Here is an 18780-nt window from a genome sequence, read left to right as displayed (position 1 = left end):
CAAACAATGACTTCATCATTTATGATTTTTTGACTTTATAAATCTTTTTATGCAACCTATAGTTCTACAACTATCATTAACAAATTGGTTGATATGATTAGAAAATCTCAAAGCTTAATCTACCCATATACCCTGGTCCTTAAATGAATCTAAAGTTTCAATCACTGTGTGGTGTATTCAATATTCAGCTTTCAATTTATGTCTTCCAAATCTCATATGCTTAGTTTTTAATGTATTTATCACCATATTATTCTCCTGTGCCCAAATGGTCAATTTAGTCAAGTTCTTTTTCAGACATGCCTTATCTGTAACAAATGTAATCAGTTTACTTAATTTCAGTTCATCTGCATACAGACTGTAGAATACCTCAGATGAAAATGTTAGGTCTGAAAAATAATCTAAACAAGTAAGGGCCTAGGACAGAGCCCTGTGGGACACCTTGACTGTAACTAAGAATTTCACCTGTCCAATTGATATATGATACTTGCCATGTCCTATTTGTAAGCCATGCAGCTATCCATCTAATCAAGAGTGCATCAATACTTAGTTGTTCTAATTTATTGATAAGTGTTTTGTGTATGACTCTGTCAAATGCTGAAGTTAAATCTATATAAATTACATCACAGCACAATTTTTCATTCACAGCTGTTATTATATTGTTATAGAATATCATGTTACAGGTGATAATAGATCTAGTTTCAACATAGCATAGTAACCAATAAATGAAATGGGAATGCTTTTGTAATGGATATTATTTGTGCAGGCACATTAGTGACAGTCCTAATGAAAATTTGTAACATATAGGCAGGTCGAGTGCACCACATGCATAGTTAAATTTAATGTTGTCTGGAGTAATTTTTTTTTTTCAATAATAAATCTTTTTTCTTTTCCAATTGTTAATACAATACTACAACATATGTACATTATATACATGAATGCTTCCGACAGTTACATAAGATCATTATACATTAAGATAAAATTCTAAAAAGGTATTAAAAAAGAAAAAAGAAAAAAAAAGATCTAGTATCAATATAAGGTTTATCTATACTAATCTCCATATTAAGTATGTACTTCCCAGGGAAAAGTGGATTAGAATATTAAGCTAACACAATGTTAAAGATTTGCTCCCATATTTTTGTATTATTTATATTTTTCTTATGATCTTTAATTAGTAATTTATGTGCTAAAATATGTTTTATCGCTACACTTTTAAAGTTTTTCCATGAAGTCAAAGATGGATTCAGCCAATTTGTAGCTATATAAAGCTTCATTAACAAGAAAATATTTATGAGTATGATCATTTGGGATCTGTTCAAGTTATTCGGAGGAATATGAAGAATCATAAACTCCCAAGAAAGTGTGGACTGTTGATAACCCATTTTTTGTAATTGAATTTTTAGAGAATTCCAAAGTTGGAATATACATTTACAGCTCCAGAACATGTGTAAAAGGTCAGCGGTTTGATCGATACAATATGGACATTTAGGTGAATTTTTCGAGTTGAATTTATGTAAGCTGAGGCGAGTGTAGTAAGCGTTATTAAATATCATCAGCTGAGTAAATAATTGCTTTTGAAGAGATACTGATTTTAAGGTTAAATTAATTGCTTTCAATATTTTATTATGATCAATCAGTAATAATTTATCCTTCTAGTATTTGGATAAAAGTATTTGGTTATTATATTTCACATCTTTTATCAAATTATATGAAGCCGTTATATATTTGAAGCCCTGCATAAGAGTTTGCCATAAGTTTGAACAAATGGTTAAGTCTTCTTCTTTAATTTTAAAATTACTAAAATAAGTTATTGAAAAATCCTTTAATTGTCTCATTATAATTAAATAAGAGTTAGGAAGGCTCATCTCTCTTAACATGTCGTGTATTGAGATACCAAGAAAGGGATATAAATCAAGTATGGTTAGATCAATTATAAGTGGGAATAATGTTGTCTGGAGTAATTGATGTTGCTACCTGTTCATCCTGCCTGTGAAAACTTTTATGTTGGGAAGACGAACAGAAAGTTTTTAGCAAGAATATATGAACTCATATATATGCAATAAAACAAAAAATAAATAAAAATAATGCTTTTTCAACATAGCAATTCATGTTAGAATTTTAAAATAATTTGCATTTGATGTCTTAGATCAAGCTTTGTTGGACCTCAGAAGAGTTGATTTTAACAGTCAGCTGAAAAGAATGAATACCAGATGCAACTCACATTTCTTTTTGACAAAAGTCCTAGTTTTAAATGAACCCTTAATTCATATTAGTTAATTAAAATTAAAATATTTGAAATGTTAAAGACAATCTGCATTGTTTTTGCATTTTATTATGTATGTTCTTTTGGTAACCTGGATTTTATGATGTTTTTATAAATATTGTTATAGTTAAATCTACTAGAAGACAACAGAAAATAAAAAGATTCATATAATGTACTATTTAATTAGTTATTTTATGCCTGCTTTAATTGGAGAAAACAGTCACATGATTAACATAAGCCATTTTATTAATGGATTTCATCCTTGTGAATTTTAGCAGATGTAGTCTGTATTATTCTGGGGGGAACACTTTTTATTTGTTTCTAGCATAGTGGTTTTATGAATTTATTTATTTTTTGTTTAATTTTTCAGATAAAAAAAAGTTTTCTCACCAGAAAATCAAGAATGTGAGCTTGCTAAGCTTTACAGAGCTACTAAATGTGTTATTACTCTAATTTGTTTCTTACCCACTTCAAAATGGTAATCACTGTCTGGCTATAAATGACCCTGTCCTGCTTGACTTCCCGCATGTCTAAAAAAATAGAAACATCACACATAATCACTCTAGGGACCTAAGCCTCTATCATAATGTAAACAGGACATGTTGCAGAATAGATGACTGTCTCCAAATGATACCCTACCTTCGGAATGAGCTTTCACTGCATGTCAAACAAAATAGTTCTGTCACTCTCTTTCAATATAACTTGGCTGAATGGATGAGCAATCATAAATTTACTCCAGATCTAGCCTCTGAGTTACTTATGGATAGTGGAAGGAGTACAACTTCAGGGGCTAGGTTGTTAACAGTCTTCTAGGGCAGTTGTCTACTGTACACCTATAATGTTATGAATCTATACATACAACAATCTATCTGTTTCACTGAATGATAACAACTTAAGAGAAGGTTTTGGAAACCAATTTCTCTACATAATAGCAATGGTAGCTGAAATGTCCATAGAGGAGATGAGTTATTTTCTTATCAGTAAGTTTTGTAACAAGCCATTCTTCTTACTTACTAATATTATAATAGTGAGTGCACTGATAATACTTTTTGTTAGATATTGAAAAGGTTGTGCAGCATTTGTGAAATAGTGCAACAGATGTCTATAAAAGAATTTAGAATGAATGGTCAAACCCATTCACCAAAGTCTTAGAGAACACTACAATCTGCCAAACATAGATAGTGTCTGCAAATGATTCATTATTTACAAAATACAACAAACACATTTATAAACCTCTGGCTTAAGGTTTTAATACAGACTCTCACTGTAAGTCACTTTAAGCAGGTAAAATTGTGTCCTCTCTATTTCTTGATCTCTCTAAGACCTTTGATACTGTTCCCACTCTCTTTTCCTCACAAAATTCTCTAACCTAGGCCTCACACCCCCACCCTAACCTGGTTCACAAGCTACCTCACAGATAACAATCAACCAAATGGCAACTCTCTCTCTCCATTCCTCAGTACAACCACAGGTGTTCCCCAAGGCTCCATTCTAGGCCCCCCTTCTTTTCAACACATTTATAAACAACTTTCATACCACCCTTACTCAAGGTTCTATAATTCAATATGCTGATGACTCAACTATCATCTGCATTTCTACCTCCACATCTGAACTATTACTCATCACCCAAAATGCCCTCACAACCACTGAATCCTGGATGACCAACAACCATCTCGCTCTAAACACCTGCAAAACTAAACTCGTAATTTTCACCCCTAAGAGAAATACTTCTCTAAATAAACAAGAATTCTCCATGCAGGCAAAAAATAAAACCACCATAGAGGTAGTCTCACATACAAAACTACTAGGTATAATAATTGATAAAACATAACATTTGACCTGCACATATACAACAGTATAAAAAAAAACACACCGAACATTTGGCATGTTCTACAGGTACAAACAATTCCTCAACTGCTTCACCAAACAGTTCATGGCCTCCACCTTTCTACTACCCTCTCTCTTATATGCATACCATCTCCTAACAACAATTCAGTCCTCATTGAAATCCAAACTTGAAACATGCTACAATAAAATTGTTAAGTTCACAACCAATGCAAAATACTCTTCCAGCCATTGTTCCTCACTACACCTTCTAGATTGGCTCTAATTTCTACAGTCTTTCCTACCTGAAATTAATTACAGCACATAAAATCATCTTCAACCCAACAAACTGCCCTACCCTTTCCTCTCTTCTTACCTACTACCACCCTAACAGGCACCTCAGATCTGAAAACCAACTCCTGAATGTAGAAAAAACTAACTTATCTGCTGGCCAGATGATTTACTCTGTTACTATTGCCAAAACATGGAACACTTTCACACCACCAGTCAGGACCACTACTGATCCAGCTAGCTTCAAAAAACCCTGAAGCAACACCTTTCATTCTTATGGCAATGTACATGCACTAATACCTCATCTCTCAAAACCTGACTGGCTCTTCCTCCACTCATTTCACATCCCACTACCCCTTAGTACATCACAACCTTCTATCTACAAACTTCTGCTTTTCTGCTTTCATTCTTTCATTTCACTGAAACTTCCTCTAACCCCTCTATTTTAGAATACCTACCTTCTGCTCATACAAACTGGTAATATTCATACTGTGATCTTTAAACCTAAAATACTGACAAGCTAACCTAGTTTGGTAACTAAAACATAGTAACTATGTATAAACCCATATTTGTTTCTTTTAGAATCCTACTTTGCACTGTATTCTCTTGTTGAAACCAAATATTTCATGGACGTTTTATGGTGCTATTACTTCTGTATTCATGTGTTGAGACCCAGTGGACCTTCCCGGTAAATAAATGTAAATAAAATAAATAAATAAATACATAAATAAATATAAAGGATACCTATAAAGCAAAAAACATTTTTTGTTTATTTATTTGTTTGTTTTTTTGGTAAAAGTGCACCAGCACAGGACATGACACAGGTCAAATGATGCAAAACAAAAGACACAATATGATCCCTGTGCAATATATAGAGAACTTAAGCGATCAGTATATATTTTAAGCCACATTTCTGAACAGAGATGTAATAATGATACGCAAAAATCATATATTCAGTTAAAGGAAAAAGGAAAATTAAGCTGGAACATAAATGTCAAAAGCAAATGCTATATTTATATGTGCTACTTAAGATGTGCTATGATGTTATGCATTCAGATAGTCACCAAATACATGTGCACCCATTAGTCATATATGCTTGTATCTATGTACCTTTGTCACTTATTATTCACTAAGTGATTTGTTATCCACCATCCGTAAAGTGGGTACATTGCTCAGCATTTACTATTTTTTATCTGAGTAAGTGGACTGATCCAGAAAAAATTTTCAGCCGTGAATTGGTCTCAGAAGCAATAAATAGTACAAATAAACTTAAGCCATACACTTACCCCATTCTTGGAGTTTAGCTGTAAGTAGACTTTTATGTATTGGAGTGTAATATTTTAAGCAAGTAATATCTAAAAATTTGGTGGAAAGAAGTGATTTCAAACGTATGATAAGGAGAGGAATATTCACTGAAAGGCCTTGTTTACCCCGAGCTTAGTGAAAGGACTATAATAAAGACAAACCTAGAGGAAAACAACATTATTTGCAAATAATATTAGGAGAAGTAACAACATATGATGAAAAACCACCATATTTTCCATTTATTCAAGCAGACTACTAACAGGTGGTCAAAGCTAAGTTAAGGGTCTAAAATTCTGTATAGTGGCAGTTTATTTATGAATGGCCTAAACTGGAATTATAAACCACTAATTTTAGAATACTTGCTAATAGTAAGGAAACCATTTAGCCAAGATGTAAGATTGGAGACTTGTAATGTCCTGGAGTGTATAACTGTAATATAATATAGGTCTGCAAAGAAATCAAGAAAGAGAGCAAGTTTTCTGCACTGGATCTTATATGCCACGGTGCAGGCCAAAGCTAGTCTATGGTGTTACAAGGTAAGTTAAAAATGTCTGCAGAACATTCTTTACTGTGCTACAGAGCCAAAATTCCAAGTGGGTCAAGTTGGTTTAAAGATATTCCAGGTGAGATGCTTCAGACAATTCACTGTAGGCAAATGTGCAGCCATGCTAATACAACGCACTGTATTTTTTTCAGAGAAGCAAGCCCTTTTCCTCATATCACACCCCGATATTTTGGTATAACCTACAAACCAGTGGAACAGTATTAATCCAGAAGAGCAGCTTTAGCTAGTATTAGGTGCACAATTAATTAAAGAACTTGTGCAATGTAAAAGAATGAGTCAAGTATCTTAAGAAATGCACTGACCATAGAGATAGTACATTGCTTGTCATGTTCAAATACTACAGAGTCATTCTTGCTTAAATCAGATGGATGCTCTGTAGGTTCAATCATAGGACATACTGGGCTACTGGCCTGGAAGCCCTTATAAGCCTATTCAGAATTTTGTCCATCTTCCCACAAAGTCAACACCTGTCTCCCCTGTCCACCAGGGATGCAGCTGGGATCCCAGGGGTATATTTCTGTTTCCCATCCAGTTGCCCAGGTTCCTCTTAAAGAGGACTATTGAGGTACTCTGCTTGAGATGGAGAGGGAGTCTGTTCCACAGATGGGGTAATCTTTGGGACACAAATCTATCCCTGCAATAAGTTGTATTAATGTCACAGACCAGGTTGAGGCCTTGCATGTGGATTGCGCGAGCAGAGTTTGACTTACGGATATGCAGCAGCTCCATCAAGGCTATGTCTGTGATGGCCTTGTATGCCCAACACAGCTCACCTCTGAGCAGTCTGTATGAAACTGAGTAGAGGGACAGGGATTTTAGCCTATTTGTATAGGACAGGTGTTTGAGACCCTGAATTTTCCTGTTCAGGAACCTCTGTGGTCTCTCCAGCTGCTGCATGTGCTTGACAAGGTACGTGCCGAAATGGACATTGTACTTGATAATGGGTCTGATAAGGGAGGAGTACAGGGATGTTATGACCTCCTTGTTCCTGGATGAAATACCCTTACTTATGAGGTGGGCCATGTAGAAAGCCTTCTGTAGAATGGAGACAATGTGGTAGTCAAAAGTCAGGTTGCTATCAACCTGGGTGCCCAAGTCCCTCACGGCTGATTGCATGCTTAGTACATTGTTATTAATGTGATAATTAGTGTGGACACCATTTTCCCTAAAGGGGATAATGATGCATTTCTTGGCATTCAGTTTGAGGCCATGCTTCTGGCACCAGTCATTAGTTTCAGTAAGGCCCTCTTGTAGGATGTTCACATCACTAGGGGAATTTAAGACAGTGCCCAGCTTGCAGTCATCTGTAAACTTCATCAGCCACAGACCACTGGTTTTGGCTTGCACCTCAGAAAAGTATATGCTAAACAGTAGAGGCCTCAGAACTGTTTCTTGGGGTACATGGCTCATTAAGAGTCTACTACTAGAGGTGGCTTCCCCTATTTTGACTGAATGGGTTCTATCAGTGACCCAGTTAGCTACCCATCTTGTAATATATGGGTTGATGCCAAGCTGGGGGAGTTTACCTATTATGCCTGAGTGGAGAATACTGTCAAAGGATTTGGCTAGGTCAAGATAGGTTGTGTGCACTGTCTTCCCCTCGTCCATGGCTTTGGTGACTGTTTTGTAGAAGTCAACCAAGTTTAACAGGCATGATCGTCCTTTGACAAAACCAAACTGCCAAGTCAAGCTTTTGGAGGTTGTTAATGTCCTTGTTTGTAAGGTCCATGATAATGCGTTCCATGGCCTTGCAGATCAGGCTAGTTAGGCTGATAGACCTGTAATTGCCTGGGTCAGTGGGCGCTCCACCTTTGTGTAGAAAGATGACAGTGGCTGTCCTCCACTGAGCTGGGATGAACCTGATGCTCAGGCTTTAGGTGAATAGGGTGCCTAATGGTGCTGAGAACTCATGACTAAGTTCATGTAAAACACAGCCAGGGATGTTGTCAGATACCATGGAGGCAGTATTTTTTGCCTTTGAGAGGGCATTAAAGACCTGCTCCTTGGTGATGAGGGGAGTGGTGCAGGTGCTGGGGATGTCCTGGTTTATTGTTGTGAGGGTCGGGGGGGGTTGACTGAATTTGTCTGCCAGCAGGTTAGCTATATCTACAACATTTGTGTATGTGGTGTTCTTGACCACCATTTCAGAGCAGATTTTTTACCTTTGAGATTGCAGATGTATGTGAAGAAGGCCTTCTGATTGTCCTTAGTGGATGTGGCCAATTTTGACTCAAAGTTAGCCTTAGAGGATTTCGCCAGTGACCTTTCTTGTTCAGACAAAGGAGAAATTGCTTCCCACTTGGCACATGCTCCTTCTTGGTACTGGACACCAATTTTTTCCTTTTATTATAGAATTTGTTTATTGCTGCTGTCCACCAGACAGGTTTACTCTTCTTGAGGAAGATGATTTGGTCCTTTTGTATAGGGGTTTTGCTTGATTTATTGTTAAACATGTATGGAAGCCTTAGATAATACTTACATATGCTTTTATCAGGAGAAAAAACATTGAAATATGTAATGAAATGCAAAAAGAGCGTGTTTTATATCACACCTACTAGGAATGTGAGATACAGGTCCAACAGATAGATTTAGGTTAATAGATTAGGACTAAGCTAACTGCCCTTGTAAGCCATTTTAAGCCTAGCCAATTACCCCTTGTGAAACTCAAACCTTGCACCTTGTGTTTGTAAAGAAAATACCTTTACCATTAGGCCACCCACCCAACGACAAAACCAACCGCTTCATCATATGAGAAGAAAATCATGTTTTATATATACATCATAAAGATTATTGCCTTTACTGATTAAATGACTTCAACTACCCGAATATAGACTGGGAACATTACTCAAGCCCTAACTTTCTAGCCCAACGGTTCCTGGAGTTCATAAATTCAAATGCCATGGAACAGCTAGTCACTGTTCCCACGAGAGGAGAAAATATACTAGATCTCATTGTCACAAACATGGGGACAAAATGCTCCACACCGGAAGTATATCCCTCATTGGTGAGATCTGATCATAAACTAATCTCACTGGAAATCCACATCCCGCCCCCACCCCAAGCAAAAAAGACCATAGTGAAGAACTTCTCTAAAGAAAACTTCACACTACTCAAGACTGGTGTGGTATCCTTCAAGGCCCCTGAGCCAGAGGAAACCACAACCCAAGCTGCGGAAGCCCTTACAAATGCCTTCTATGAACACCTCCAGGACTGCATGGATCAGGCAATCCCAAATAAAACCAAGACTCTTTCCACAAAGGGCAAACGTCCAGTCTGGTGGAACCCAGCCATTAACAAACTTTACAATAAGAGGAGAAAGCTATTACATGATAGAACAAAATCCATAAAAGGTAAGTCACCCCTGATGATTATTAGTAAAAAATACGAGCACTCATAAAATCAACTAAGGCCAATTTTGAGAGAAAAATTGCCATGGATTCAAAGGACAATCATAAGGCCTTTTTCAGCTATGTTAGGAACCTGGGTGGAAACTCCCAGATATGCTCAGAATTAGTCCAAAATGATACAAAAATCACTGAACCCACAGACATTGCCAACATACTGGCAGACAGGTTCAGTGCAAACTTCACCCCTCTCCCCTAAAGGAGAGATAACTATCCCAGCCGAGTGTAGCCTCCCGGACATCTCAAATGCGCAGGTGAAAGCTGCTCTCTAAAGCTAAAAACACAGCATCAATGGGACCAGATGGTGTCCCCGGCTGTGTGCTACACGAGCTAAATGAGGAATTAAACCCGCACATAAGGCAGCTGTTTAATCTCAGCCTTACCACAGGATACGTGCCCAAGGAGTGGCGTGACGGCAACTGTGGTCCCACTCCACAAAGGCGGTGCCTCTACGGACCCTGGTAATTACCGCCCCATAAGCTTAACAAGTCTAGTCTGCAAAGCTATGGAGAGGATCATAATGGAGCTCATAAACAAAGATATAGGGACTTGCAGACATTGGACCCGACCCAGTTTGGCTTTGTCAAGGGAAGATCATGCCTTTTGAACTTGGTTGACTTCTTCAAACAGTCACCAAGGCCATTGATGAGGAAAGGCAGTCCATACAGCCTACCTTGACCTTGCAAAGGCTTTCGACACAATACCCCACTCGGTATTGTAGAAAAACTTACCAGCTTAAATGTAAACCCATATGTCACAAGATGGGTTGCAAACTGGCTTAAGGACAGAACCCACAGGGTTAGAGTTGCTGGCGCTATGTCAGACTCCAAGCCGGTCACAAGTGGTGTCCCACAGGGCTCGGTCCTTGGCCCCTATTGTTTGGCATCTACTTCTCAGAAGTACAGGCCAACATGGGAGGACTTTGGCTGACAAAGTTTGCAGATGACTGCAAACTGGGCGCCATAGTGGAAAGTGCATCGGACACGGATATCCTTCAGAAGGGACTCACGGAAACAGATAGCTGGTGCCAGAGCCATGGCCTGAAGTTAAACGCCAAAAAATGTATAGTCATACCCTTCGGGAAAAACAAGGTAACCCCAAGCTACCATATAAGTGGCAATCCACTAAGCACAGAAGAGGTTATCAGGGACCTGGGGACCCAGGTTGACAGTGGCCTTTCTTTTGACACTCACATTGCTAAAGTGGTTAGAAAGACCTTCTACATTGCCCACCTGATCTTGAAGGGATTCACATCCAGATCTAGTGAGGTCATTGTTCCATGTACTCTTCACTTATCAGACCAATGATCGAGTACAATGCCCCATTCGGGATGTATCTCACCCGACATCTGCAGCAATTGGAGAGACCCCAAATGTTCCTCACCAAAAGGATAAAGGGACTCCAAAATCTGTCATATGCTGCCAGATTGAAGAAACTCCAGCTCTATTCAGTCGCATACCGTCTGCTCAGAGGTGACATGTGCCTGACATACAAGGCCATGTCCAACCCGGAATTAATGGACATGCTCCACCTCAAAAATCCAAATCCACCAAAACCACTAGAGCAAGCGACTTAAACCTTAGCACGGATATAAATAGGACGTGCTGGAGGGATAGATTTATCACTCAGAGACTCCCTATGCTGTGGAATAAAATCCCGGTCCATGTGAGGCAGAGCACCTCGCTGACTCTGTTCAAGAGAAATCTAGACCTGTGGATGGGAGATCGTAGGTTTACCCCAGGAATCATCTCTGTGTCACTGCTGGACAGAGGCACAACAAACTAATGGGCACAGTATTTTTTCATATAAGGGGTGGCGTAAGCCACAATAATTTGGGCTAGGCTTATAAATGCCTTAGGGCAGATAGCCTAGTATAAACCTATGAACCTATGAACCTATGAGTCTTTTTAAGAGAAAAAAAATAAAAGCAAAACAACTAGGCAAGTATGGTTTTACTCAAAATAGTTTGATTATCAAATAATATGTTCATGTGCCTGAAGATCACATCATTGGACAGATACAGTGAAAAGCTGTGTACATGGAGAGGTAGGTGGTCGGCTATTAGATTTCCTAAGAAAATAAGCATAAACCACAAGCAGGTAACAATACTTCCATATATTTAAATATCATTCAGGCTGTCTGATTAGTAATTTCATTTGAAAATGCATTTAAAAGCTTATATGTTGATCAAAAATACCACTGGCTTCTTAACTTCTTCACTACTTCTGGTTTTTCTTATCTTAATGTTTCAATGTGGTAGCCTTAACATCAGCACAAGAACTGTGTATTATAAGATGTTGCACATTCAAATTGTTCTGCTATCTCCTTGTATAGTCTGCTTTGCACAACATGCAAAGACACTTACCAGAAATGCAAGTTTCATATCCTAAGCCTCAAATATAGGACTGTCCAGGCAAGGCAGAAGAAAGTTATCTAGTGAGCATTATAATGGAGATGGATAATTTGTCAAATGTCAGGGACCAAGCAATTGACACATTCACCGTTATAAATACTCTTTATATCTGATTTCTTAGTGTTTGCAGAAGCACCATAATAATATGAAAATTAATATGTAATTCATTTATTTTGTTTTTTATACTGGGAAATGATGTCTTCTAGCCTGAAATGAAGGCTTGGCTTGCTGCATAAATATAATGGCTATGTTTGTGATGGATAACCATTTCTATTTCTGTTGATAGTTCATAGCTCTACATTATTTACTGTACAGAAAGAACTTATCTTTTTATCTGGTGCAGAGCAAAATCATGGTTCATTAAACAGTAAGGATGTAATATAGGCTGGATTAATTTATCACATTTTTATTTTTATATTAACTTCTGCAGATTAGTAATGAAGGAATGGGTATGCAGATAAAAAGTAATTCTGGGTTTTCAGTGCAATTTATGTTACTATTATATTTCCCTAACTAACATCAACTTCTTTAATTTTCTGTATACTAAATGCATAACAGAAAACAAGTACAATATACAGATTTATTAATAGCAGATTCAGATTCCAGACTATTAACATCTGTTTTTATAGATTCTTCATTAAGATGACTCCTTTGTGAATCATTTAGCAATTATTTTTACCACAGAATGGAATGAAGAATGTGTCTTGGCAAAACGGACCTTTCCATCTGCATTGTAAAAAAAAAAAAAAAAAAATATATGTATATATATATATATATATATATATATATATATATATATATATATAGATCGAAATTGCAGAAAGCCAAAACCCATATGGGTGAGACCATATGTTCGAATTCCGTAATTTCGAATATGTAAAAAAAAAATACACAACATTAACACACTTTCTTATTGTTAGCAGGGGGGCTACGCCCCCCACACCCCCCATAACTTTAATATACCAACTCCAAGATCGCACTACATTGCGGAAATGGACATATTTCCATTCCGCACTGCACAGAGATGTCTGTTACACATGGTCGGGATTCCAATAATCGAACATATGGTCTCGGCCATATGGGTTTCAACTTTGTGGCATTTCGACCATGTGCAGGGGACCCATATATATATATATATATATATATATATATATATATATATATATATATATATATATATATATGTAAGAAATATATATATATATATATATATATATATATATATATATATAAGATATATATATATATATATATATATATATATATATATATGGATTTACTTCATAACACTGAAAACTCAAAACAATGAAAATAAGAAAACTTCATAATATAGAAGACCAAAACACTAAAACTTCAAAACACTGAAAACTCAAAACACTGAAACTCAAAACAATGAAAACACATATCATACACTGAGTTTAAACAACATAAATCATAGCACTTTCCACCATGTGTAAGCACAGTGCAGGGGGGCTTGCCCCCCTGCTTACACTTGGTGGAAAGTGCTATGATTTATGTTGTTTAAATTAAGTATATGCAGGGTACCTGTCAAATCTTCGAACGCTCAAAATTTTGAACGTTATATGGTCGAGACCAAACGTTCGAAATTTTGAGTGCTTGAAGATAGATTTTCAATGGCACTGTATGGTGCAGATAGGGAGACTTTCCCTTTTCTGCACTGAAGTGTGGTTTCTGAGTTGGTATATTTAAGTAGGCGGGGTGGGGTGCAGGGGGGCTTGCCCCTCTGCCTATACTGTTAAAGTGTTTTTTTCTGTGTTTTCTTTCTTTTTTTTTTTTTTTTTTATGTTCGAACATCCAGATGTCGAACATTTAGTCTCGACCATGTAATGTTCGACATTTTGGATGTTCGAACATTTAACATAGACCCGTATGGTTGCAATGTGCAAGAATGAGTGTTCTTTTTCATTTGTTTTTCAGGGTGCTGACTGCTTTCTGTGCAAGATCATGGTACAATGGGATTTGAGAATTTCTCATTAACCCACTGTTGGGTGATCTTGGAGGGAGTTGGTGTATATAATTAGCAGGGTTTGTGGATGCTGCAGGGGGTGCCCCCTTGCAAAAGTATCTAAACTATCTAGTCTGCCTTTGGAGTGTTTGATATTTGATATTAGATTCATGTGTGTGTGTGTGTGTGTGTGTGTGTGTGTGTGTGTGTGTGTGTGTGTGTGTGTGTGTGTGTGTGTGTGTGTGTGTGTGTGTAATGAACAGCATAAGCTTCATGAGCTCCAGTATAAAAGAAAACTCCTTTTTCAGATCTATATTGAAGGTCATCATGATGACATCTTTTTTATCAATTGTAAGACTTCTGATCGAGCAGTAGTAGCAGGGTTTTAAATGCTATATCAGAGGGTATGTGGGCTAGGCTGTCAGCTTGAGTGGACTCAAAGTGTGATAGTGTGTTGTGTGTAACTGTGTGGTTGGTGGAAAAATGCATTTAATCTGCATATAGAAGTGTGTGTGTGTGTGTGTGTGTGTGTGTGTGTGTGTGTGTGTGTGTGTGTGTGTGTGTGTGTGTGTGTGTGTGTGTGTGTGTGTGCGCGTGTGCATGTGTGTGTGTGTGTGTGTGTGTGTGTGTGTGTGTGTGTGTGTGTGTGTGTGTGTGTGTGTGTGTGTGTGTGTGCGTGCGTGGTTGGTGAAAACCTACTTAATTTACATGTAGAAGTGTGTGTGTGTGTGTGTAATTGATAGAAAAAATTAACATAGTATGCATGCAGAATCCTAGGCTGTCCACTATCCCTAGTACCCCATATTTTCAAAAGCTTTAACAATTACATACTAAAGTCCTGCCTTGTTTCAGGTCATTATTATTTGTTAAAAATCATTGGTTTCTTTATTTTCTCTTCTTATGGAAGGTAAGCAAGGCGCTAAGTCTTTTGTGGGACAATAAGGATCGGTTGTCATCTGTTTATACAGGGCATCTCATCAACATTTTTCAATAACATTTGTGCTATAAGGATCATGCCTTTTTTTCTGGGGCTCTTGTCTTCTTAATATCAGGAGTTTGAAGGGGAGAACTATTTATAGTGTGTTGGTGTAAATATATATATATATATATATATATATATATATATATATATATATATATATATATATATATATATATATATATATATATATATATACAACCAACAGTGTAAAAAAGGCACAACAAAACTAAGAAAAACAATCCTTTTCTGCCTGGCTGAAATGGTGTGTGAGTAAAAAGACAAAGTAGAACAGCAATCCAAACGACAGTCCCAACTGTTTATTCAAAAATTACGGTCAAGCGCTTTCTTCCAGGAAGCCTGGACTTCATCAGAACCAATTAATCTTTCCAAAAGCCCCCATTTAAAAATAAAATACAACCAATCAAATCGCTTCAACCAGTACATGTGATAAAATTTAAAAGACAACAATTAAACATTTTAGTTTATACAAATAGATGTAAAAAAAATTTAAGAAACATTAAAAATATATATGTTGAATAACACCATTAATTCAAACTGTTAAAGCTCTATGCTTTAAAAATGGCATGATAGATATAAATTCAATAATACCAGGGGTGTGGGCAGCATTTAATCGTATTTGCCATTTCATTTCAGCTATTTCTAATGCATTAGCCCAATCACCCCCACTAAAATCCTTATAAACAATTTCTAAAATGCCAAATAAAAACTTTGTGCAACATGGATTACTATTCAAATATCTAAAATGGGCATTGTTAGTGTTTTTCTGTCTAATGGTATATAAATGTTCATACATTCTTCTACGGAATGTCCTTTCCGTTTTGCCTATATAAAAATTAAAACAATATTGACACAATGCCAAATAGACCCAACCCTAAGTACCACAGTTGCCCGCAACTGTATTTATCCTAACCCCATATTCACCTATATTCAACAGTGCATCCTTAAGAATATATTTACAGTAATTACAATGCCCACATCCAATAGTGCCTTTCCCAAATACACCTTTAGAAAGAAAAGGATGTTCGAACAAAAATTTTAAATTCACATTAGTTTTGAACACGAAAGTTGGGTTGTTTCCCAAAATGGGTAAAAGTTCACTATTAGCCCTGTAAAGGACCCAATTCTTACTTAAAATATCTTTAACCTTTTGGCTATAACAGCCAAAAGTTAAAACCATACTACTTGTGTGTCCATCAGAATTGACTGTCTCCTCACTAGTCCCCATCAAATTACCCAATAGTGGAGTATACTTAACCCCCCAATTCTCCTTTACTAACTTATACATATCTAAAACTAGTTTTGCTGGATAACCTCTATTGCTAAAAAAATTAGTGAGCACTTCCATCTCACTAACAAATCTGTCAAATGTTGAACACATTCTAGCCACTCTAATAAATTGTCCTTTCACAATACTTTTTTTCATTGAGAAGGGGTGATTACTGCTAAATTCTAAATAATCATTGGAAAATGTAGGTTTCCTGTATATGGTGGAAGAAAATTCTTTCCACACAGTTTCCTTATGAATTGTCACGTCCAAATAATTAATTTTGTTGTTATTATGTGTAGAAGTAAACTTAAAATAATCACAAATGCTGTTAATATGTTCACCAAACTTTTCACCGTAACCATCCATATTCCACATAACAAAAATATTGTCCACAAATTGCACGTATAAGGACCATCTGTGCTGAAAATCAGTATTGAATACTTGTTTTCTCTCCCAACTATACATAACCAAATTAGCAAATAAGGGGGCACAACTGGAACCCATGGCTACCCCTTGATTCTGTTTAAAATATTCCCCTCAAAACAAAAAAAAATATTTTTTAGAATCGTGTCCATATTTTTTTTAGAATCGTGTCCATATATATATATATATATATATATATATATATATATATATATATATATATATGTATATGCATAGGGTTCCATTGGTTTGGCTATTGGCTAACAGGGAGCTCAGTAGACATCTGTTTAATGAACGACATTTGGTCGAATATACAGATGGTCAACAATTGTGCAAGATCAACAATCCTTGAGTAGGGGAATATTCCCTTTCTCCTAGGGATTGTGTGATCTTGGAGTTGGTGTATATAATTAGTTGAGGGGTGCAGGGGTGCTTTACCTTCTGGATGTTGATGTATGTGTTAGTCAGCCAGCTGAAGGTAAATATATATGTGTGTGTGTGTGTGTGTGTGTGTGTGTGTGTGTGTGTGTGTGTGTGTGTGTGTACAGGATGCTTCAAGATATTTACCCGATCAGAAAAATATTTAGCATATTATGATATATATATATATATATATATATATATATATATATATATATATATATATATATATATATATATATATATATATATATATATATGTATATATATATATATATATATATTTATATATATATATATATATATATATATATATATATATATATATATGTGTATATATATAGTTACACTTCATAATCTTGAATTACTGAAATCCCGAATTTCAGTAACCTGAGGCCATGAAGCTGAAAACCAGAATGCCGAAAGTGCATAAGAGCGAATTTGAATATCTTGAATCCACGCTTATGCATTTCTGGTACATCGTGTGTAGAGTTATGGTGCTTGAGACTGCAGGCAAGTGAGTGTTTGTGTGCGTTTTTGTACATTATATGTGGGTAAGGGTAGGGAAGTGTAAGTCTGAGTGCGAGTGCTGGATTTGTTGGTGTTTGTTTATGTGTGATGTGTATTTGTGTGCGAGTGAGGGGAGGATGGCGTGGTGTGAGTTTTTTTTTTTTTTATGTTATGTGCGACCTCGGAGTTGGTATTTATAAGTTGGGTTGTGTGGTGGGCTTGCCCCCCCTGCTTATATGTAGTGTAGGGTTGTGTGGTTTGTGTGCTGTAGGTGGAATGGTGTGTGTGTTATATGGTGTATGGTGTAAGTATGTTTGTGATTCGGGATTGTGGATTTCGGTATTGTGAATGGTTTGACTTTATAGCCTCGGGTTACTAAAATTCTGGATTTCAGTAATTCGAGATTATGAAATGAAACCATATATATATATATATTTGTGCGTGTGTGTTTGTGTGCATACACACACAAACACTCAATCACACACACACAAACACACACACACACACACACACACGCACACATGCACACACACGCACACACAGACACACACACACACACACACACACACACACACACACACACACATATATATATATATTATATATATATATATATATATATATATATATATATATTATATATATATATATATATATATATATATATTTATTTTTTTTTCTTTTGGTTAGGGGTCGCCACAGTGATCATCTGTTTCCATTTCTTCCTGTCTTCTGCATCTTGCTCTGTCACACCATCCACCTGCATGTCCTCTCTCACCACATCCATAAACCTTATCTTAGGCCTTCCTCTTTTCCTGTTACCTGGCAGCTTCATCCTTAGCATCTTTTTCCCAATATACTCTGCATCCCTCCTCAGCACATGTCCAAACCAGCATAATCTTGCCTTTCTGGTTTTGTCTCCAAACCTTCCAATTTGGGCTGACCCTCTAATATACGTATTCCTAATCCTGTCTACCCTCGTCACACCCAGTGCAAATTTTAACATCTTTAACTCTGCCACGTCCAGCTCTGACTCCTGTCTTTTTGTCATTGCCACTGTCTCCAACCCATATAACATAGCTCGTCTCATTACCCTCTTGTAGACCTTCCCTTTCACTCTTACTGATAC

Source organism: Protopterus annectens, chromosome 2.part0 (genome assembly GCF_019279795.1).
Source record: "Protopterus annectens isolate FY-2018-M chromosome 2.part0, PAN1.0, whole genome shotgun sequence".
Taxonomy (NCBI): domain Eukaryota; kingdom Metazoa; phylum Chordata; order Ceratodontiformes; family Protopteridae; genus Protopterus; species Protopterus annectens.
Note: the sequence above shows the minus strand (reverse complement) of the source record.